The sequence below is a fragment of the Syngnathus floridae genome, chromosome 10 (assembly GCF_059516105.1).
Source record: "Syngnathus floridae isolate MCC-2025c chromosome 10, RoL_Sflo_1.0, whole genome shotgun sequence".
NCBI lineage: Eukaryota > Metazoa > Chordata > Actinopteri > Syngnathiformes > Syngnathidae > Syngnathus > Syngnathus floridae.
The window spans coordinates 6,375,811-6,400,222 of record NC_142422.1 but is presented as its reverse complement, the minus strand read 5'-3'; the positions used below and the strand labels follow the sequence as shown (position 1 = coordinate 6,400,222).

At 38.0% G+C, this 24,412-nt stretch overlaps 1 long non-coding RNA gene across 2 annotated transcripts in view; it reads left to right on the top strand.

Annotated features, from left to right (window-relative positions):
• The window catches only part of LOC148392145 (uncharacterized), a 247,396-nt gene extending 224,367 nt beyond the window's left edge, over window positions 1–23,029 (top strand). Inside the window, exons 9-11 of one of the 2 annotated variants that reach the window (XR_015860896.1) lie at window positions 15,959–16,199; window positions 17,448–17,545; window positions 22,859–23,029. This is a non-coding gene — a long non-coding RNA (uncharacterized LOC148392145). Of the gene's footprint in view, window positions 1–849; window positions 948–15,958; window positions 16,200–17,447; window positions 17,546–22,858 lie in introns of those variants that run through there. The other variant, XR_015860897.1, reaches the window with a different exon arrangement.
• The last annotated feature ends 1,383 nt before the right edge of the window (window positions 23,030–24,412 follow it).

Genomic DNA, 24,412 nt, shown 5'->3' with positions numbered 1-24,412 from the left:
TGAAGTTCTTCACCACTGCCTCCTCTTTAACTCCTAAAGTGTCCGTGTGGAGCTGAGGAGGATGCAAAGAATGCAGCAAGTCACACTTGACTATGATGGATTTGACAAGAGGAAAGTGTTAATGATATTCCCCCTTTGATGGCTGGAGCTACTTCACACACATTTGCATTTCCATTCATCATCCCAGCATTTATCATTATGCGGTGGCTGCCAGATCTAATTACAGTCCTGGGCCAACAGGGGCGACACTCCTGATAGGAAAGCCTCCCCCCTGTCCCCTTCCTCATCTCAGTTTCTCTGTCTCACTGCTGCTCATTCTCTGTAGTTTACTTCAATTTACTCATACATTCTACAGTTTGTCTCATATTTATTATTTACTTTCCGATCTTGATCCGTTTTCTCATACTACCACCATCTCTCTACGTTTAAGTCCATTATGAAAAACAGGAAAGACAAGCATGAAGTACAGCCATGTAGGAACAAGTGTAGATGAAGTCATTTGAAGGCTCTGTTAGAAAAAATGTAAGACTAGGGAGTGAAACAAAATAATTAAGATTTAGTTTTATAATTTGGTTCAATTGTATCCTCCTCCAGTATTTTCTTTATTGTAAACTTTTACTCCTGTGGGTGATTTAGCCAGTCAGCTAAGGAGAACACTAAAAGGTGGTGATGGTTAACTCTTACATACCGGTGTATTAGAAATCATCAGTTATGACCAACCTCTTGAGACCAATTATTTAAGAGCATGATGTAATATCTGACCTCTGGGTTTTTGTTCAAATATTTCCTGTTGATACTTGCAACTACATTTTTGCAAAGCTTTTCACCACATTTTGCATTGTTTATCAGGACAAAGAGCGAGTGCTGTAATGCCAAGGGGGAGCTTCAGGGTCACAGCTGGACATCCCACAAAACACCACGACCGTCTCTGTCCATTTATCACGCGCACTGCATGATCTTGGTAAGTAATCCTTCAACCACAAAGAGATGCTTACACACATATACATGCCCATCTCAGAGAGTTGAACAAAGTCAACAAATATTTACTTGCTTGGATAGACTTTTCTTAGCCATAAATGATGACAATGTAAGCATTTTTGGTTGGAAAGAATACCATAAAACATAACCAAATTGAATTAAAAAGAAATATGACAAACTGTGAAATAATCCATTTAACAATTGCATAATATATTCATATTTACCTTTAAACATTAATTCCATAATGTTGGTTAGAACAAATTTGAATGTTTTACTGCCTTAGAGTAATGAATGATGAAGTTAGGCCTATAATGAACATCAACCATTATATATATTACAATTACTCTCTCTCTCTCTCTCTCGCTCTCTCTAAAAAAAACGAAAAAATAATTTCTGGAAAGAATAAATACACATTTTATTTATAGAATCAAAGCGGGATAGGTTTAGGTATCTGATCATTGGAACAAATGACAAAAATGCCTTGCGAGGAAAGATAACGTCAACACAAATTGAGGCAAAGCTCAGCTTTGAGGAAATGAAATGTGCCCTGGACACAGATAACTAGTGTAAACTGACACAGCAAATACTGGACTTACTCATATAACTGGCATTAAGCTTTTCAAAATTAGAAGCACACTGACTGTTGTGAGGAATCAAGTTCTTAGACATAACGTCAACTGTGTAAATGGCTTCTTTAAATGGTTTGGCCAACATAGCAGACTAGCCCTACTAATGTGACAAGAGCAGCAGATACAAAGATTTCAAACAAGGAGGTACTTGCACAAAGCAAATACACATTCCCACACACACACACAGCCGCCATATGCTTTAGGTAGTCAGACACCCTTCAAGATGAGAGAGGCTCTGAAATATTGATCAGTGATCAGTAAATGAATCGCAAATGTTAACCTTGATGTTGGGTTGCTGAGCAAAACAGGTCTACGGGTATGACAGAGAGATAGAGACAGAGTGAGAGAGAGAGGGGAGGAAGAGAGAGAAATAGACAGAGAAAGAAAGACAGGGAGGGAGAGAAAGAGCATGACCTCAAACAAAGCTACATGGTTGTGTTCAGTGTAGGAAATACATGCAGTTTATGCATCTAAAATGATTTACACCTGCCAACATAAGCAGGATGCGCTTGTGTCATTAGAGGCAACAAAGAGCAACACGACTGCATTTGAAGGGATATCTAATCTATTATTTAGTCGTGGACAAAACAGGCAATATGGGAGGCGTTTTCAGGCCTGTATTGATTACTAGCAAGACCAGAGGAGCCAAGTGTAGTGTGACAGTCTGAAGAAGACCTGCAGAAATCCCCCTCCCACCTATACCTACCACCATCCCCTCCTAGAGGTGGAAGATGTGTGTGGCTTGATGACAAACATGAGGTTTTGATGCAGTGTATTTTTTTCTTGTGAATAATATTGTACTGAAAAGTGCTGCTTGATAGTGATTTTTCAGAATACTTGAGAAATTTTTAGGTAGTCAAAGGTGTTGAAGACATTACGATGAAGACAGTATAATAATTAGATATTTAATCGTGCTTAACTCGTAGAATAACAAGACAAAGCACATTTTTCGATTGGTGTATTTTTATTATGTATCAATGTCATTTTAAAATATATTAATTTCTATATTCATTTTTTTCCCAGTTAGGAAACAATGCTACGTATTGAGAGATCACTTTCTGTTTGTCAGATTCTTGCTCATTTATAAATTACAACATATATTGATGTGTTTCACAAATAAATATGCAACAGTACTTTTGGAAGATCTATTAGTCTTGAATGGAATTTGATTAGTGTGTTTAAAGTCCAATTGAATTATACACCTAAGTGGATAGGAGCTGACATATGTTTCCGTATCTCTCGTAGAGTGACACATTATTCCGTGGTCGGTATAAAAACATGATAAAATATAAATATCCATTAATCCTCGCGTTTCATCGAGTCAGACACCACCCAGCATAGCTCAGCTTTAGTCTGCCGTTAATGCTGTGTGATGTCTGTGTGTATTTTGCATGAGGCGCTTGAGCGTATTAATACCGCACTCAATATATGCATGTGTGCGTGCGTGCGTGCGTGCGTATGTGTGTGTGTGTCAGTGTGTGTATGTGTGTGTGAGAGACAGAGGAGGAAGAGAGAGACGTAGCATGTGTGTGTGTGTTGGCCATAAGAGAGCAGTTCACACCGTGAAAGAGGCATCTTTATTATAAGCTGCCAGAAGTAGTGGCAGCTTGGGAAAGGAGCTGCCACAGCGAGGTAATCGAAAGTCACTAGGCCGAGATGCAACAAGGGGCACTTGAGAGCCCCGTAGCGGCACAAGCCATATGGCGAGCTGGCTTGGCAAACCTGGCAACTCCCTTTTCTCAATTCAAACAAATGTTAGGAAAACCCACATGACAATTAGGCATTCTTTCAAAAAACCAACTGACATTGAGAGATGATCATGTTAGCAGTTTTGCAAGAAGGATAAAAACAGAGGTTATTCATCTCATTTCTGCTAGGGCTTATTGTTTTCACCGCATTTCAATACTGAAGAGAGATTCCATAAAGATATAGATATCAAACTGGAAGATGTGATCCAAAATGATTTTTCATTCAAAGATACAAATTATAGTAAAAATAAATAGAAAAGAAGGAAATTATATAAAATGTGTAAAAATACGTCATTTGACCCCCAGCATATTTGCAGTGAACTCAAAGGTAAAATCCCACCCCTCCACCCCCAAAAAACAAAATTTGCATAATGCTAGGGGCAAAAGTGCCTTTTCCCAAAGAGAGATTACAATATAAACACTGAACACAATACAATGGAGAATCCCATGTTGCAGCAGTAGAGAAGAAAAGCTCATTTCAAGATCAATTAAAAAGCGAAGTTCCTCTCATGAGATATCATTACATAGTATTTATTTTATGAAAAGAGGTAAAAATCGCAGTTATCATATATTATCTTAAACATAATTAATTCAATATTTATTTATGAGTGAATACAATTTCTTTGTTTTTCTTTTCCACATCATGTTCCGTCTCTCTTGTGACTTGATTTGCATATCTCAAATAAAACAAAGAAACAATTACTTGATGGAGCTGATTTAGCCATAGACCACCAGTGAATATTATAATTTGTACTTAAATTAACCTTTAACCTTTAGAAGTGAAGTGCAAATTTCTATATGTGTCATAAGTAAACTAAGTACTTACTACATGTTTGATATAATATCCATGTCCTGATGTTTGGAAGGAGGTGAGGAATGCCATGTACTGTCCGCCAGTCATTCATAATTAATTATATTTAATTTTTTAGGGAACTTAAAAAAAATGGCATTCTAAATAGATTGTTTCGGGGTTCCTAATGCTGTGACCTAACATACTGCACATCTTTTTAAAAAATAAATGATCTATTAGCCTACTGCATAACTCTAGATATTTCATTTAATTCCCTTGTAGTTTATGAATAATGGCTGCTCTGCATTCCACCCTTAACTGACTTCTTGTGCCTTGCTGGGTAGGAATTCAGTGAATAAAAATGGAGTCAATAGATCATGGAGGATACTTAACTGTGGACAGCTGTGATTACAAGGTGCGGGGATGTGCCACAAACATACTCAGCGCCAATATGTATTGCTTGCACTTATAATAAATGTTATCTTTAGGAGGAGGGAAAAAAGCTGTCAAGTTGATGAAAGACGTAGATGAACATCTATATGGCTGACCAACTATGCATAGATATGCACAAATGCAGTTTTCACGTTGAAAGTATGTGAACGAGAGAAAATATGCTGCTTTAAGTCTTCGTATTCGGGCAGCCATGACTCGCTGTATTGTCCTGCTTGTTATATTGTCTTAGTGGTGTATTGTAGAAAAAAAATTCTACAGAACAAATATAAAACATTTTAGGCTAATATCAAAGTTCACCAATTTACTGTTCTTACAATGCACAGTGAAAAGGTCACCAATGTTTGCAAGTGGCTGTCCTCTGTGGCTTGTTTTCCGCTAGAATATGCTATCAGCATGCAACATGGGACTGGCCATCCAGTTGTCTGGTGCTCAAGCCCCAGGCCAACCCTAGAGGAGCCCTGCTTTAACATCACCACATAAATACATTTTTTCCCTGTAGTATTAGTTCTGCCTGAATACAAACCAAACACAAAACGGTTTGTGTGCCATTGATTAAATAACCTCACTAACATCAAAAGAACATTCTCAGAATAAAACAAATGATCACTTACTACATCATCAGAATTGTTCCTCGAAAAATGTTACACCACCTAGAAAATGATTGAAAAAAAAAGATTTCATTAATTTCACAATTTTAGACTTTGTAAAGCAGTCGGGCCATTACAATTATCAGGTAAAGGAAAATGTCCTGGACTAGGGTCATAAACTTTTTTTTGTGCAACTACACTTAAGGTTTACAAAGAATTGGGAAACACCTTGTTCTAACTACAGTTTTGTTTGTGTTTTGCTTTGGTGGCGTCACACCATCATTTTATAAATAAATTGATTTAATGGGATGCCATGCCCAATCGAACAAGTATATAGATATGTATAGACACGTATATAGCATTTCACCTGTTTTACATTGAGTTGTTAAAATGATACATTTCATTCAAGATGCACTCAGGCTTGTGTTTCTCATTATTTTGCATCTCTTGCATCATTTTTTACAGACATTTTACAGGGAAGAGAAAGTGTCCTCACTTATACTTTCAACAGCGTCTTTATCTCAATAATTGAGATAAGTCTTCTGAAATCGCAGAGTATAAATAAAACGAAATCCCAAAGTCATGTAAATGTATTATTGTGCAGAAACCTCATTCCTCTCAGCTTAATGCTCATGCCGAGATCTGCGCTCAGACAAGAGTCCCCAGCACTGTACATAATAAAGTGGCTCCTAACAAGGCTGTCTAAGGCAGTTCAGATAAAGACTCATCCTTTATATTCCCCCTTATCCCATTAATTCCCTCAGTGGCAGTAAAGGAAAATGTTATAAACTCCAAGCAAAAGCTCCAATTGCATTTCTCAAGTGATAAATATTTCAGCAGGACTGAGAACATATTTAAACTGCGTTCAGGGTTTCCCCCCACTTATGTGATTATGATCCTGCTCTTGCCTCTTAGAGATAATCAATGACTCATGTTATCCCTTTCGCTCCAGCCCTCCTTTTTGTGTTGAATGGTGCAAAAATGAAGTGTGAGCATTTGCGCGTGTAATGAAAGCTTCAAGATGAAGCACGCTGTGAGTACCATTAATCTACATGTTCTAGAAATATATAACCAATTGTCAGACATACACTATGAGATATTCCATCACCTATGCGATTGGCTTTTGGCAAGCATAGCAAGTGTAATACCCACAGTAAGATGTACACCTTTCTTTGGAAAGGAAATGTATACTGCTTACTTCAAGGATCCTCCGAAAACAAAACAAATAGTAGGTGTTAAATCAATTCATACGAATCTGTACCCTTTCAGGATATTTTTGATTGCAATCGAACCTCAGAGATCAGCTATTTGAACAAAAGATCAAATTGAAACATGTTGCTCAGTTTAATTTTTAACTCTGCAAATAGAACCGTGCCAGTACTCGTCTTGCCGGGCTGCAACTTTTAATTAGGGTAGAGCATTAATTTGTAGGCCTACAGTAGAAGTGTTACTTCCGATCCTAAATGAATATTTATGTAGAATGACTCTTGTCAATAACAATGATGAGAAATAACAGTATCGATATACAGTAAGTGCTCACAATACAGCTATTATAAAAATACGAATACATAAATGTATATTTGACTAACAAATACCTTTCTCTTTGTCTTTCCACTATTATATTTCAATCACTCAAGTCTCCTTTGACTGTATTTACAATAGTCTCTTAGTTCACCTCCGCTGTGCCTTCCTTTCTCTTCCTACCCACTAAATGTGTCTTTGTGTTATTAGCTTTTTTCCCCACATTATCCGCAGCCATCTAGTGTCTGCTTTGTGCTCTAGAATTTATTCTACCTCCCTTTGTAGAATCCAACAGCACAGTGCTGAATACCCATTTAAGGCTTGGTTAATGTCTAACCGCAAAAAACGTTTGTATGTAGCCTTACAAAAATAAACAATTCTCTGGCACTAATGACGATGTCATATTACTCTGACAACAAATGGTTTGCTTCTGCTCTGTTGAGAATGCTGGGAAGTGATGAGAGAGAGAAAGGGAGTGTGGAAGAAATGTCAGTCATACAACCCTGACAGCACATTGTGACTACAAACACTTTTGCTCAGTCTCTAACCGAGACAGACAGTTTGCAATAACTGTGAACACCTGGGCTACCTCCAGGCGCTACACCCTAGACCCTGGGGCTCTTCACCTGAGACGGTGGGAGCTGTGTACCTTCCCTTGCTGCTTGAGAACTGCCTTAAGCAGGCTGATAATCGCACAAGGTACCCAGGAGGGACATGAGACCTGGAATTTTGCTTTTACATTAATCATCAGTTCAGGGTGACAGTCAAGTGAGAAAATAGTAGATCCATATCAAGCACCACACAAACTCGAGTCTTTTAACAAAGTAAACTTTTTAAAGTTGCGATTAAAACAAAACATGCATCCTATCGGCCACACAAAGTCTAAATATGTCAGTTGTATTAGAATCAGGCATGTAAGCTTATACATACCTTTTCACACAGAGACCTGTTTATAATTGTCCATAATTGTCTATAGATTGTTGCGATATCATATAAAAAACATTCGGTTGAACAAAAGATAGCAAACTTATAGTAACTGTCAATATATGTAGTTATTGTATTTTGACACCTGGAACACATCAATGTGAATGAACGTTTAGTTATTATGACTCATGGAGACAAACAACCCTTTACACCAATGTGTCTGCCTCTATTGACACAAGGAATCCAGGGCCAAATGAAAAACTAATTAAATGAAAACATGTGCTATGCCGAATGTTGTATGTGTGTCTACTGTACACACACTGCTGTTTAACATTTGTAACCTCATTCTGTTATGTTTCAATTACCAGATGCACCGTTAGAGTCCACAGGAAGGTTAGGCAAACATATCCAAGTTTAAGCTTTGGCTCGAGGTGCACACATCTTTATTCCAAATGCTCCTATCCGCCTATTTAATTAAATTCGAGCTTAGGCTTATGATAAATATCGTCAAAGTCAGGTTCATGGGCAGCGAGTGTAATTTGTGTTGTGGTCCAGGACCTTAAGGTCATCCATAAGTCGTTATCACTAAAAGTCAGCTTCATTACACTTAAAACAGCCACGCATCACTTTCCTTATTATCAAAGGTGTAAATGTCAACTTTCCTCAAATTCCTCCCCGCATACCCTTACAATGAACTAATTAGTTGGGAAATACTCTTTAAGCCTTCAGTCAGCCAGGTCTCAAGTAATTTGCTTCAACAACACACATTTTATTAAGAATGTAAAGATTTCAGGTTTCAGGTGATTCAACATATTAAAACGCCTATTTAGGTTTTCCATCCTCACAACTAAATGATTCAGACTAGAAACAATGTTATTGCACTAAAAAAATTATTATATGTCTGGCTAAGGCTGTTATTTGTTTACATGAGCCCTCAATTTTATGTTTGGATAGCCTTTAGAACCCATTTACAGGAAGAAGGAAATGAGGGACCACCAACGTTTTGTGACATGGTCCTGCAAGTGAGGGATGTCAAAGATAGCGAGACGCCTTGGCCTCAAGACAAGACACAATTCATCTTATCACACGTTCACCTGAGTTGTATGAAATTTCAGACTACATTACAAGACACATACAAACATATAAAAGACAAGAACAAATTGCAATTCAGTCCAGCTTTTCTGGCACGATTAAAAAAAAAATCTATTGAGCAATAAACATGACAAGATAATTTCTTTCTTTCGTGGGCTACATAAAATTATGCGGTGGGTCACTGTGTTACTGTAGAATTTTACTGTTATTTGGCTGTACTGTATATTGAATCGGGTTGGACTGCTAAATGACATAATTTCATTAATGCTTGTTTTGGATGCAATCGTGTAAAGTAAAGTATTATTCTTTGAGTTCAGCTTTGTTTCAACTGCAGGGGTTGCCTTCTTGATGTTTTAGAGGGGGGAGATAAATGTGATTTAAATTAATAGCTCCCTCCAAATAACTCCTCTGCTGGTAAATGATGCATTTATCAGACACCGACAGCCAATATCCTTTGATTCATGACATTCCTTGCCATGTGAAGGGTGCCAAATTTTTTTTATTATGCTTTAATATAGTGTACCAGTTGCTAATCCATTCATTAATCAGTTGAAGGCAGTTGGTTTCTGAGTGAGATAGTGTGTATTTGTGTGCTTGGATTCCCTGATAAAGAGAAATGGCACTAACATGTAATGATATAGCCTAATGACAATGATTAAGTCAATGTAGGGATCCCTGTGTTGTGAAGCTAATATTTAATCTAATTTCCGCACTTCATTTCAGTTAAGATTCTGTAATCTAAAAGAATTATCATTGTAAGAAGACAGCAAAATGAAATGTTGGTTTTTGTGTTCAAATCTCACCTTGGAGCCTCCTGTCTCTTGCAGAATCAGATGGGTTAGGGTTATTCTTGTTTGTGTAAATGTATAACGCCCTGACAGTACAAAACTTTAAAATTCAATACTAACCCTCAAAACAGGAAGATCACGTAACCTTAGTTTATAGTGGATGCTTCATGTCACTTGCTCACAGGCTCCAAGTTTTCAACACTCATACAAACTTAAACTGACTATGCCATTTAGGACACAACACATACATATTGTCTATACAGTACTTCCACACACTATCCCTTGCCTTGATAGAATTTTGTAGTTGTCAGGCAATTGTTTGAAAAGGTCAGTGGAGCCACTCTTGACATCAACTCTGCCACTGTAAGAATATGCCTGTTTCCTTTACAGTTTTTCCTGCATCAGCAACAGACTGTCACGGAGTCTAAAACCATGCTCCACTCATGTGGGCTGTGCACCCACACAGAAACATCCACCCATTTTCTGAACCGCTTGATCCTCACAGACTTTTAAACATAGTGAGTGAAGCTATGAAAACATGTATAAGTAACCAACATCCATAAAAAATAAAAGTGAAATAGAATGGAAGCACATTCTGAGATAATTGCATGCACACACACACATTCCCGTATCTCCCATGGCGGGTGTCAGCTACCATCAGCTTGATAATATGAAAGCGCTTTCAAAGGCAGCGGTCATGTTAAATTGTTACACAAATGTTATTCCTTAATTATCCTGGGGGAAATGTCAACTGCTTCAGGGGAAAATGGCCTGTGTCTGTGTGAGTGTGTTTGTGTGTGGAGGTGTGCGTGTGTGTATTGTCCTATGCCAAGAAATCGAGTTAGTAACCTCATTTGTTTGTTGTTCACCTTTTTTGTCCAAACCGATCTTGTAAAATGGTATCCGACTTAAGTACCGTAATTTCCGGACTATAAACCGCTACTTTTTGCACAAGCTTTGAATCCTGTGGCTTATAGTCCTTTGTGGCTTATCTATGGATTTTTCAAGATTTTTTTTATGATATTTTAAAAGTTTTTTTTTTTTTTTTTGTAATACAGGTAATGGAAGTGAGGACATTTAATTTAAAACACATGCGGCTTATCATCCGGTTCAGTTTATACATGATTTTCCCCTAATTTGCGGCTTATATTCAAGTGCGATTTATAGTCCTTAAATTACGGAAATAGTTGACACATTCTGCAGCAGGGAATGAAAAAATTCTTGTCTGACTTGAAAACATTCAGATCCCACATTGATGAATATTTTCAGACTACTACTACTAAATTCTTCGTCACCTTTTTCACAAGAAAACATTTTGGCAAAACACCTACTCTCAGTATTTCCTCCCTACTTTCTAGAATATCTTTCCCCATCCTATGGATTCATGTGGTGGCTTCCCCTTTGGGACCTGGGGAGTTTTTCAAGTAAATGTAATGAAAAACCATCGTGTGATTGGCAGCTGAATGCCTAAACCAACAAAGGATTGCCTCAATGTGGGGTCAGAAGTGAAAATAGCATCGGCCTTTGCCAGTGGCCTTTCCTGTCTGGCTCACTGATATTACAAGTTACCAAATTTATATTTGCGATAACAAATTGACTTCAATTGGTCTAAGTGAGGATCAAGACCTGGCTGGAAATGTGCAGTGCCTCTAGGAAATCGGTTTGTGGACCTTTGTGGAAACAGAAAGTCATTGACATTGACCTTCAGGGGATACAAAGAGAGGCAAAGTAATCACACATGCTCGTATGTGCACAGGAATAAATATTACATCCACCTTTTTTATATTGAACAAACAAAAAAATGATAGCCATCTTGATGATCAATGATAAACTACTATATTATTATATGTACGTAGACTCAGTAATAATTACCTTCAAAGCGACTATGAAGCCTAAATAAAGCATAAAATATGTACGTGCACGCAAGCTTGACATTTTACTGTTTTTAGTGACTTATCTGACCTCTCCAGCAACAATTTCCCACCAAAAGAAATGAGTACTAATGGCAACAGTGGTCCTAATGTTAGCAACATTTTCAACAATTGTTGAAAGCAACTGCAATTTATAGTTGTATGAGCGATGTTACCAATAAAATGTTATGTGGTGACTCATAAATAGCAATTGGGATTGTCACAACGCTGTCAAGGAAAAATGGAATGAACTCTGTCATCTCCTTTCTTTTATTCTCTCTCACACATCGCTTCTCTCATCGTTCTCAGTTGTAAGAAGTTTTTTTTCTCCAAATAGCTCTGACCGATGGTATCGTGTTATCAGTGTAATAAAACTAAAGTGGCGGGCCGGAAATTGAAAGTGTATTCATACAGGAAATAACAGTGCTCTGTCATAATCTACAGGTGAAAACATGTGTTCGTCTGCCCATTGTTTCCTTATCTGATGCAGGGTATAAAAAAAAAAGTGGTCTGACATCCTCTTCGTTGCTCTTTTTTTTTTATTATAGTCGCTTTCTTGCTCTCTTTATATTCAGCATGGCTTTGTTGTTATCTAAGTGTGTTTTGTATTGATCACGTAATTTTGTGACGGTGCTCCCTTTTTGTTGCTGTTGAATTCAAGAATTAATTTGTAAAGTATAATGACTGTATTACTGAACATTGATAATACGGCTAGATCTCTGGAAGTGTGGTCCATAAGTGTGAGATGACAGCCAATAAGTAAATTTCCTCAAAATCAGGTCAAAATGATATAAAGTATCTATCTATGTGTCTATCTATCTATCTAGCTTTGATCAAACACTCCTGCGGAGTGATATGAATATCAAAAGAACTTTTACTCATCTCTTTGCAAGAGGCTGTTGAATGGCCTGGTCTGCCTAGTACAGAGCACAAGCCTTGCACCAGATTTAGTGAGGGAGAGTTTTAGCTGACTCAAGGCCGCCCTCTGTCTGAAGTTATTGAAGTCTGTTGTACTGATGCATGCAGATTACCACTAAACGGTGGCGTACGTTGACCTCTTTCCACCATTCATGATTGCCAAACACAAAAAATTTGAGTAGCACATACCGGTAATGAAATGCCTAATCATTTAATTCAGTTTAGTGTTTTTGGTCCAAATATTTCACAAATCAGCGGTCAATATAAAATCTTATAGTATATTTAGTAGTAAAGTATATTTAGATCAAACAAAGACCAAAATGTGATATTGATTATATTGTCCACCCTTTTGAGGGGTAGTTTTATTCAATGTATTCTTATAGGGTTATGATTACAGGTGTTCCTCAGGGTTTGTTTTTGTATTTTTTCCTCCAGTGTATTCTCATTGAGCAGTGTAAATCAAAAACGCTTGTAAAGAAATTACTGATATGATTGATTGCAGTCATATTTGGAGTACACAATCCTCATGAATTCAAGCCTTAAGACCCTCTATGGCTGCTGGAATTTTTAGCCTTGCCTCTTAAATATCAATATCATTGTTTAGCTTATTTTCAAGGAGGTGATTTATGTCACATAATATATTATAATAATGGAGGCAAACCCACACGTTATCAAGGAAAAGTTAGAACGTTTTAAAATTGTGAAACAAACATGGTTTCACAATCCCCCACCCTTCACTTGTGCAATATTCTTTCCTCGAGTTTTTCCCCTGAAAATTGTCATGAAGTCACTTCCCTTTGTTCTTTTTCCCTTGTGGTGACATTCTAGGTATTAATTGGCTGATGGTGTGTAGCAGTGAAATGACACAATGTGGGTATACATGGCAGCGAAACTTCTCATTTGCATTCAATTACATAATAGCTACTTTCTGAGATGCAGCAAATGTATATCAAATATTTTGATCACACGGTCACTCAATACCACCAGTTTTGCCTCAGACCTTTGTGGACGGGTGAGTGGAAATGTGTGTGAGAACGCCATAGGCAAAGCTCTGCCTCTTAGGTCTAATTGATGTAAAAGGAAAGAGTGTCGAAGGCTTGGTGAGGGCTGACCTTGTTCTATGGGGCACCTCACCCCAATTAATCACAAGATCCCAGCACAGATGCTTCAAGCTAATAAACAGCACTCAGAATCCAAAATGTCTCTCTCCTCTCAACCACTCAAGTGATTGCACAATCCAGTAAGGATTAAAACGCACTGTGAGGGCAAGAGGTGTTTCAAACAAAGCAGGATGAGTAATTCAGTTAAGACCCAATATTTCTAAGACATTATTTAACCATTAAAATATTGTATTGCAAATTGTATATCATTGTATTATAGATATGTTAACCCCCTTTTGTTGTGTGCAGAATAATTTTCCATGTGTTTTGTGTCCTGTAATACTTAGGATTTGAAGGATTATGGTAACTAAATTATTTCACACATTTTAATGGGATTATTTGAACAATGTGTGACGACAGTCTAATCTACAACACACAATAGCTTTAGTGTGATTTTTACCATTTGAACACACTACTAAAGCGCAGAGAATTGAACATTAGGGTCGATATTGTTTTCATATCATAATTAGCCTACATTTGGCATGGCCCTGGAAGAGTTTGAATAGCATTAAGATGTCTGTCGGAATAGGCACACCTTATCCAGTTTTATATCAATTGGTTCAAACAGGAAATGATTATAACCCCACCCCTCGGCAAAAAAAAAAATCACGAAGATGCAATTCAATAACTTCCGTTGGTAAATGAAAAACAAGATCTTTTAGGGCCTGTAGAGACTGGCAGTGTCTGACTTTTGTAAATGATAACAGTTATATTATTAGATGATATATCATCTTATCACAATAAAAAGAATAACTTTTAGTCAGTGACCTTCTGCAGTTCCTGTATACTTGAGTGTCAGTCTAAACAAACAAGGAGAATCAAAGGAAAAGCAAGCAGCTTAACATAAGGAAACCGTAGAAGCGGTTAAAAAATTAATGAAGCAACATAAACAGAATGAACGTGAACATAAACAAAGTGGATTGCTTCCTATTTACAAGGCATTTGTGTGTCTGTGTGAGTGCATGAGTGAGCAGGTAGATGTGTGTACAAAAGGTTCGTGCAGTGACGTCTCTGGACACATCAAAGTCTGAGACCTATTGGCTTGACTTACACCTCATCCAATTAGCTGTTGGTATCGCAGCGACCCTGAACAATAGCTGCCGCTTTCCGAGGCTCTATCGTCACTTGATCCCAGGTAACTCAAAACCCATCGATGTGAGCACACACACAGACACACACACACGCATGTATACAACACATATGCACAGCAACACTTGATACCTGGTGGTCATGGTGTAATGATGAAGGGGATTGGGTACATACGCCAACAGCATTAGTAAAGGAGGTGACTCATTATACGGCAGCTATTGTAACAAACTGAATTTGTCGTTTATTGTCTGGTACAAAATGTGTAATTGAAGCCAAGTCTCTTGCCCCTTGTCTGTTGCTCTTTTTTGGCATGTTTGGTAAGCTTTACAATATGCTGAGTCTCACTTGGACTGAATTATTTAGATGGGCAAGAAGTAGCAACGGAACATGGTAGGGACAAAAGAGCTCAAGATGTGCTTGTGGTACAGAGGTGAGTGGTACGTTGAGCATTGTTGGAGCCAACCGAGGTAAACAAAAGTGATGGTGAAAGGGTTTTCTTGAGAATGTCCTCCAAAAGAGATCATAGAAAGATTTTTATTGCATATTTGCCAATCTGAAGACCCTGTAAAGTAAATTCAAATGTTTGTTTATAAATCGTATATGTGCAAAGAGTTGAAGCGTTGAAAATATGTTCAAAGAATGAGAACTGTAGTACTCACTTGTAGAGCTATAGCACCTTTTTCACAATTTCAGTCTGAATAATTTTTTTGCTGGCATGGTGGCTTTAAAGCACCGCAGTGAGGGTTGTTTTATATTATTTTCCTATATTCACAATTAATGAAATGAAAGTTTCTCAAACAATCCCCCAAAATGGCATGTTATCTCTACAATGTGTTTTCACAAATACGTATTAAAATTGGAAAACTTTACAGCTACCCTCACTCAAGGACATCTGGGTTGCCTGTCTGGAATCTAATTTCTCAGCAGCAGTTTATGCTGTGTGAGGATAATTTCTATATTGACATGTCAAATTACACAAATGTCCTCAAATGCACTCTGGCAATCACAGCCCACTGCCAGAGACTGTCAGAGGACATTGTCACATTGGACGGGAAACCTGATTCGCTTGCATCCTCTCTCTCAGTTTCGTTTTTACCATGACTTCCTCCTGATACGCTGAGCCTTGAGCTCTCTCCAGGGGTTTGATTCCCCAGAATTCAATGGTAGGGGGGATTGATGAAATGGCATTAATTCCCTGACAGTTGACACTTACCTGGAAAGTATTTTTTGGTATGCCCATGTGATTGTTTCAACATGAATATAAATGACAGACGGGAATTCCTGTATGTATAATCACTGTGTTTTGAAAACATCCTTGTTGTTTTACTTCTGAAATTTATGACACTCAATGTTATTGGTATTTTTCAACAGATGAGTCCCTAAATTGCTTTGATGTCATCCGGATATTGTTTGGTTATCTGAAAGGGAATATTATCACAGGCTCCATTGGTAGTATGATATGCTGTCAGGATGCATCAATCAAGTTCCTCTACCCCTGACCATGTTCAGGGTCATGGCACAAAGTGGAGACAAACACATTTTACCAAAGGCTTGATGCAGACTATACTCTGGATTGGTCGCCAGTTCGCTCGGCGCTAAAAGAAAAAAAAGGGTGAGTGAATTCAAAATTTCAAGGAAAGAAATAATAAAATTTTTAAGTTGAGCAATTCAACTATTGTAAAACTTGGCTTTGCTGCTTTTCACAACTAAGAAAAAAGTTTACAGAAAGGCTGTCCCTTATATTGAATCCCAACTTAATTGTTCCCATAAATGTCAGTAATTTATACCGCACCAGCTAGAATTATGGAATAAAATCATGTTTTGTTGATGCATAAACCACACCGGATTATAAACTGCAGGTGTTTTAAATATAATGTCCTCATTTCTATTACCTGTATTTCCAAAACAAATCCTCTTACAGCATCATAAAAATCAGGAAATAGATAAACCGTACAAGACTATATGCTGCAGGGTTCGAAGCTTGTGCAAATAGTAGCGGTTTATAGTCTGGAAATTACGGTATTTAAATTTGTTTCCTACCTAAATTACTGTTTTAGGCTCAAAATATAAATTGTGTGAGTTTTTATTTTTACAGTGAAGGCAATTGTGAACAAGGCATGGAGTGAGAGTCAACATAAAAGTAATTTACTAAGTCAGCAACGACATCACAAATAACCTCCTCATTAGCATTCATATTCCCAATGTATTCTGCATTTAGCCTTATCCAGAGTAGCCTGTCTGAGGAAACTGTACTTGTCTATCCCATAGTGTTCAATTCTACTCCTATTATCTCAATGTCAATATCAACATTCATACATGTACAAAACCGAGGGGAAGATTTACTCTCACTAAGGCTCACACTCTGAACACAAAACCGAGATGGTTTCTGACATCTTGTGAAGTTGTCTTCATCCCTGGAAGGGAGCGGAGTGGGAGCGCCATCGGTGCTGAGACCACCGAGTCCTCTATACTTGCCAACCACTGAATATTTAATGCACAAGGCCTCCACAAATGCATGGACAGCCTGGTGTTGTCACCCCGGCATATTTTATCACTGATCAAACATTAGTCGGCAGCTGTTGTAAACTTGTAGCTGTCTCTGCAGCAGTGGCAGTGACAGGATGTGACACACTGCTGAGAGACTGAGGCCCAGCTGGCTGCTGTACTTACTTACATGCTGTCTTTGTACAAAGTTAAATAAATAAGTACTTGTTTCCTCCACCTCAAGCAGTAGTCTCGGTCTCTGTCACACACATTTGTTCTCCTTCCTTTACTGAATTCCTTTTCCATCTGCTGTTTCCAGCTCATGTCTTATCAAATTTACCAACTACCTGTTTTGTGTTCTGCTGTTGATCCGTAGACTCTCGGATTGCAGAAGAGTGTACAGTGTTCCTCTGGCTTGTCAAAGAGAGGACATGAGTGTGACATTCAAAATGAAGAGTGAAATTAGAAAACAAGGTAAGATTGAATTGCTTCGTTTACCATTAATGAGCATAGACTACATCATTTTTCAACAACAAACCATTTGAAAATGCACATAAAGTGATCTCTTTTTCCCACAATAAATTCCATAATGCTGGTCAAACATCGATTTGCTCATTTTTCAAAATACAATGTCCGATTAAGATGATACATTATTAATAATTTGTTCCAGAGCCCAAACTGTCATAAAATATTTATTTAGTCTACACACGCTGTTTTAAGTAACACTTGAACATTGTTAATAATCAAGTAGACAGCAAAGATTACGTTAAAATAATTAGTCTTCTCTTGATTAATAATAGTGCTGGGTGATATATTGTGAATCTCTATTTAATCAATATATTTATAATGTTAGATGTGCTTGGGTCAATGTGGGGCATATTGTTGGGCGAATGGGCAACCAACCTCACTCAAAGCAAATTGATCAATATTTCATTCTGTCATTTATTATGTCAATTCATCAACTGAATAGTTCAGTAATTGGTTTGGCTGGAAGAGCTCCCTCTTCACAGCTTTCATATGTTTCTTTTGTACTAAAGCAGTGGTTGTATGGTGGGTATTATGTTTTGGCTGACACAAAATAATTTGTATTTCTAGTTTAGCTCATGGCGGGCACACGCAAAGGCAGAGACGGGCAGCAGTGCCTTGTTGGCAATGATTGATGACCGACTATCTAATTAGCTGAGATCCAATCACATATTATGCAGAGTGTCAGACAAACAGACTGAACTGAACTGTCAGGGGATTGATTGATGACTCTCCCAATACGTCTTTTGTTTGCTCTAATGTCTGATGCTTGTTACAACCACGAAAGCTCACTCAGACAATGCAGTGTGTCAATCTAACAGGAAGTTCCCTCTGTCCTTTCCCTCCAGTGGAGACATTAATGTATTCGGGGGTGTTTTTCCATCTATATTCTGTTTGTGCATGTATGTATATAGTTTGTGAAAAATACAATGATGGTGACATATTGAGATTTATTGAATTGCTGCCCTGGCACAACCCAGAGGCTGGCTTGTTTTTTATTTTTTTTATTTGGCACAGGCATAGGTCCTGTGTCCTCCAACAGGATAAAACCCCAAACACTCATCTAAAAACACAGAAGATTGGATACTAAAAAAAACATTGGGCTAAATTCAATTCCAAGACAGCATGATGTAATTTTTTTTTTTACATAATTTAAACCATGACTGATATGAAAGCTTCAGTGTGAGCACAGCCTCATATAGTTAGAGGTGACCTAACTTGGCAAATCTATAGCCGTGTGAATTTTTTTTTTTTCTTTTCAGTGTCATACTGTTGCATATTGCTTGCAGTTTGGGAAGGAGGACCTCTTTTTTTCCGTCTAACTTCCATCACTGCTCATTTGGTTATTTTACTGTGGAAATTGATTGTGAATATGATTATATACTGGTTTTAACCACATAATCTTATGTTAGACAGATTGTCAGGTTGGACTTTATTGTACCTCCTAACACTTTATTACATCTACATTTGAGCCAAAGTTCTTTTTCCTTTCAACAGCAAACAGCGGAGTGAACTGACAATTTGACATCATTAAAAATTTAGGGCGACTCAGGGGCCTTAGAGGCTTCCATTAGTAAATAAGGTCAAAACACACGCACACATCTAGCCTCCACATGTGATTCAAGGTTCAAGGATGAGTGCCTTTGAGATCCAGATGTAATTTATTATGAGATATTCAACATCTGATCTTGGTGACAGTAGCCTCTAGCTTCGTTCATAAGAGCTAAAATGTCTTTCCTCTAACCTCTATGTGGCTGCCTGTGTGTGCTTGTGCAAGCGTGCATGATTGTGAGTGTGTTTCCAGTGTGAGTGCAGAAGGGTCAACGGAGATCCAGTCAAGATTGAATTCTCTGACATACATCAAACAAGTGAAAACCAATGCTGAGACAGTATTAATCAAAATTTTCCAATTTCATGAAAAATTAACCATTAAATAATTCACTTAGCAGCTACTGGCAGCGATTTAAAGGGACTTGTGCCTTCCCGCTGGTTAGAATTAGTCCTTGTCACGATGGGAGATTGATGTATTTATTATTTATCAGATTAATCATAGCCAGAGACATTAGGATCCACTGTTGGGATCATAGCAGTTATAATGTAAGAGGAGATGGGAGAGAGAAGGAGGGATGAAGAGAGAGAAGCAGGTGGCAGCTGTGTTTGGTGATTACAGTGCAAGGTGATCAAGGGTATGCTGGAGGGCCTGGATACACACAAGCACACGTGTACGCATACAAACATCCAACCACACGGACTCACACAGGCATGAACGCACACACACATCAAACAATCCAGAGAGTGTTGGCAGGCAGGATGTGGTGGAGCTGAGAGGGCCTCTTGTTTCTGAGGCTACTGATGCAGGAGTAAGACCAAGGGTATTGTGACTCAAGGGGGTCAAAGAGGTCATGATATGTCCTGCGGAGACAGATCAATATTTTATGTACAGTACATGTATATTCTACTTAATTTTAGATGTATATAGTCATATACTTAAAAAAACGTATCCAGATCCAGATGATTTTAATTCATGCAAACACTTGATGAAATAAAATTGAGTAAAATCAACACACCATTTTTTCAGCGTACAATGCTGTAGATGCAAATATCCCAAAACGGAATGATAATCATTGGAATATGAAGTGGTGAGTTGATTGTTTGAGGATAGGCAACCTCCCTTGTTGTAAAGTTTGTGTAAGTTTACAACACGCAATTAAAAATCTAAATCGGGTAATGTCAGATCCAGAGCTCATCACGCTATGAGATAGGATGCTGGATGAGAACAAAGGCAATGGCATTGAATGGACAAATTGAAGGTAGGATTTTGCAATAGGTGAACAAATGGAAGGGAGTAACTCATAAAAATATCAATTTTGCCAAGAGGAAGAATCCATTTTCCAAGATGATTTGCTTTCAAATCTTCAGGGACTTACCCTTGACATGTAGTCATATTGTGTTGGAGTTTTAGCCCTTAAATGTATACATGAATTATTTACCGTCAAGCCCGATTGTATAAGTGAAGGAAATTACTTGGGATGAGTATTTTCTCTCAGGCAGAAAGAATGTGATACAGCGGATACACCCCACATAATGTACCAGACCCAGTGTCCGCACAGGGTCCATGGCAAGAATTATTTATGTATTGGAAAACAGTGTGCTGGGGCAACAGAAAACGGCAGACACATTATTTTAAACCTTTCATAACATGCATGAATATTTCAACAGAAATAAATAAAGGATGGTACGTTTGTTTGGAGGACAAGTAGCTTGCTCCACTTGGCTAACTTGGAAAACCATCCATCCCAGTCCACTCGTACACATGTAAGACCCCTCCATCTCATTTTGAACAAGCAGTTAAAAGTGAATGGCTTCAGAAACAGATGTGCTTCGTGCCTTCCATTTTTTAATTTAACTACAGTGATATTTCATGACATGTCAGTGAGTGTCATTTACTTTTTTTGTACTTTGCATGTACAATGATGTTTATCTTATTAAGTTTAAATATAGTACCAGTGTACAATTAAGTACTCTTAAAAATCTCATCTGACTCTTACTTCCTTTCTTTTTCCCACAGCTCTTAACATATACAAAACGTTATACCATTCATTTACAAAGTATTTTGCTTCGTCTAATGGGTATATAAAAAAATACAAAATACCCCCAAATCCTCGCTATGTATAAACATTAGTGAGTTAATTGCTTAATTGATTGTAATGCTCTGGCTACTGTTTATCTGCGTAGCAAGATTATCATGTACTTTGATTTGTTCCCCTCCATTTCAATAAATCAATTGTCCAGGGAGTATGAGAGAGCGTGAGATAGGCTTCTGTTGCAGGACAAGGCATAATGTGTTTTGTATTTGAACAACCAGGATGTGGAATTAAAGCTCATTTAAACGGTCATGTTTGTGTTTACGTGTGTGTGTGTGTGTGTGTGTGTGTGTGTGTGTGTGTGTGTGTGTGTGTGTACGTGTCTACCTACCCGCCCACCCATCCACCTTCTTGGGTCTGAGCCAAAACCATAAAATTGAATAAAAATCCATAAAAATTGGATTCCATAAAAATACATAAAAAGGTTGCGGAGCATTCTTAACTTCTCTATCAAATACAAAATATTGTATGCAAAACCTTGCTGTGACTTAATTTGCCCGATCAGGAGTCACCTGAACACGATTGGCACAATTTTTTATGCTGGATTCTCTCCACCAAAATCTGTTTCAATAATTATCTTGTTACATTTGGTGTATATAATGGTATTTAGTGGCACTATGGTCTCGTCCTTCTTCCTGCATTGACATCTAAGAGGGAGCACTCCTTTTGTAAAACACTTAGCTCTCCTGCAAACCAATGGATTGTGTTTCTCCTTATCTCAGGCAGATTACGGCCCTCCTTTAAAATAAAACATGTGTGCTATTTACACATTCAGTAAAGGCACCAAAATATTATTTCTCAACTATGAATGTTATAATAAACCTTCTTCTGCGTCATTAAAATGACCATAATATCTTTTGTTAGTACAATACAGGCTACGGCGAAAATCGTACGTGACATTGACTGGTTTGAATACAATCCTTTAGTGTGTTTGCAAACGTGTGTGTGTTTACCCACTTACATTATCCACTTGATAATATTTCTACTAGTGCAACCAATATCCCATACAGGCCTGTACAGTCACTGTGCACAGCTCTATCAAAGTTCATGGTGGAGAATGGAGGGCTAATTTATTCCCTCCTGAATGCCTGAGGGCAATAAAAGGTGCCAGTTTGCGACGCTGAGATCTTTACATCCTCGCCCAGCGCTACGCTCTTCTTCAGTATAAACGCTCTCTTTTTGTGCATTTTTAGTTCACCCTCTTCTAATCTGAGCAAGATAGCCCCCTTCTCATCGCTGCAAGCAGTGTAACTCTTCCCTGGTTTGCTTTATCTCCATGTTCCTACAAGTCAGCTTGAATAGGGAAAACCATTATCTCAGTGCTCACAAAAGAGCCAGACGTCGACATTCAAGATGTTCTATACATGATATATTGATCAATCCACAGAGACTAATAGTGTTGCAGTGAATAGAGGAGAAGATGGTAATGTCTGCGGGGTTCATGCAAACTGCAAAATGTAAATGAAGCACTTAAGTGACACAAAAGGTCTGGTCCGGTGAATTATAACTTGACCCTACATGGCTCAGTAAAAGTCAAGGGGTTGGTGCTGGGCCCTCTGCCTAATTACTACTGACGATTACAGTGGCCTAAAGCAACATTTTGCTCTGTTTTCCTCAGCGTCCATGGCTGCCTCATTTCAGGCCGCCATTGACAAGATGGGCTGGTGGCAAGATAACATGAGAGAGAAGAAAGCCCTGACAGAATGTGACAAATGTGAGAGACCCAATCAGGATGTGTCAGGCTGGGATGGAACCTACTGGAATCTGTGCAAAACCACACTCGGAACACGTACTATTTGAAGTAAGTTAATTAAGCACGCACAAATCTGTGATTGCAATGGCTGAGTCTGTATTCTCAAAAATGTCTGAAAGGAAAATGCAAACCAGCGGCAGTATTGAGAACATTTTCTATCAATATTTTTTTAAATGTCACAAATAAAAAAATCTCAGGGCTTACTTAGAGCTACACAAAAGGAGTCATTCTATAAAAATTATGACCAAACATCTTTCAACTCTTCTCTTTCATGCATCTGGATCATTTCAGCGGAGGGTAACTTGGATTTGGCCTATCCTAGAGCAGATTTGAGTTTTTTAATCAAACAAAACATAGTATTCATACAGTCACTGGCTTCAATTTTTTTTCTGTAATTCACTAATAGGTTTGTGTCTTCCACGAACATTAAGTTTCCTTTTGTCCTTGCTCTACTCTCCCATATTTCCATGGTGTAAACCCTCGAAAGTGCAAAACTCTTTTTCATGTGTCTTCCCTTTTCTTAAAACTGTTGCGCACAGTGCATGTAATCTGTTAAAGAGATGGAACACGCAATTTACCTCCCACTATTTTAGATCCTAGGGAATCTCACACTCAAAGATTATTTTTCAAAATTAAAAAGAAATTCCATATAGGCTTGCATCCCATATTGCAATTTGGGAATTCTCTGTTTAAATAATATGAAAAACACAAACAAAAACAAAAAACTAAGTCAAGAACAACAATCCAAATGAAAGAGACCACCGTGTGTTATTTTAGAAGAAAAAAATATTATGTGAAATGGAATGCATGTCAAAGACTACATAATAAATTAGTTATATTTGTATCATTTGTTTTGTCAGTATCAGTAGAGAGATGTGCACAGGGGATATAATAATTCATAACAGCTGCAAAAGATAAAACAAACACATTAGGCCATATGTAGCACCTGTGTCAATGCCATGGACATTTTTTTATTACTATCCAACACCTCTTAATCTGGTCGTCTCCACAAATAATGCTAAGTTACTCACTGACAAGAAAGCCTCTCCTCTCAATATGTTTCCGCAACATCACAGCATGGGAGACAATTTGTATCTTTCTTGGCAGGCTCTCAGCAATATGTTTAGTAGATGTAAGGGGCTGGGTGGGGTCTGTAGGCATCTGATAGGCTAGGGCTTAGTTGCTTAGACAATGGAGGCCTCCGGAGTAATGTGTGATTTTCTTTTCCTTTCACTGGCCTCTAGAGTAATGGTGTGTGATTTCCCTCTTTCCTCTTTTAAGGAAAGCACTCGAGGCAAAGCCCACCTACAGCCTGACGTGCGAACACGCCTCCTTTTAATCCTCTGCCATTCATTGGAAAATAAAGCTAACAAAGATGACTTTTGACAACACAAGCAATCAAACCACAGCTGTCAGAGA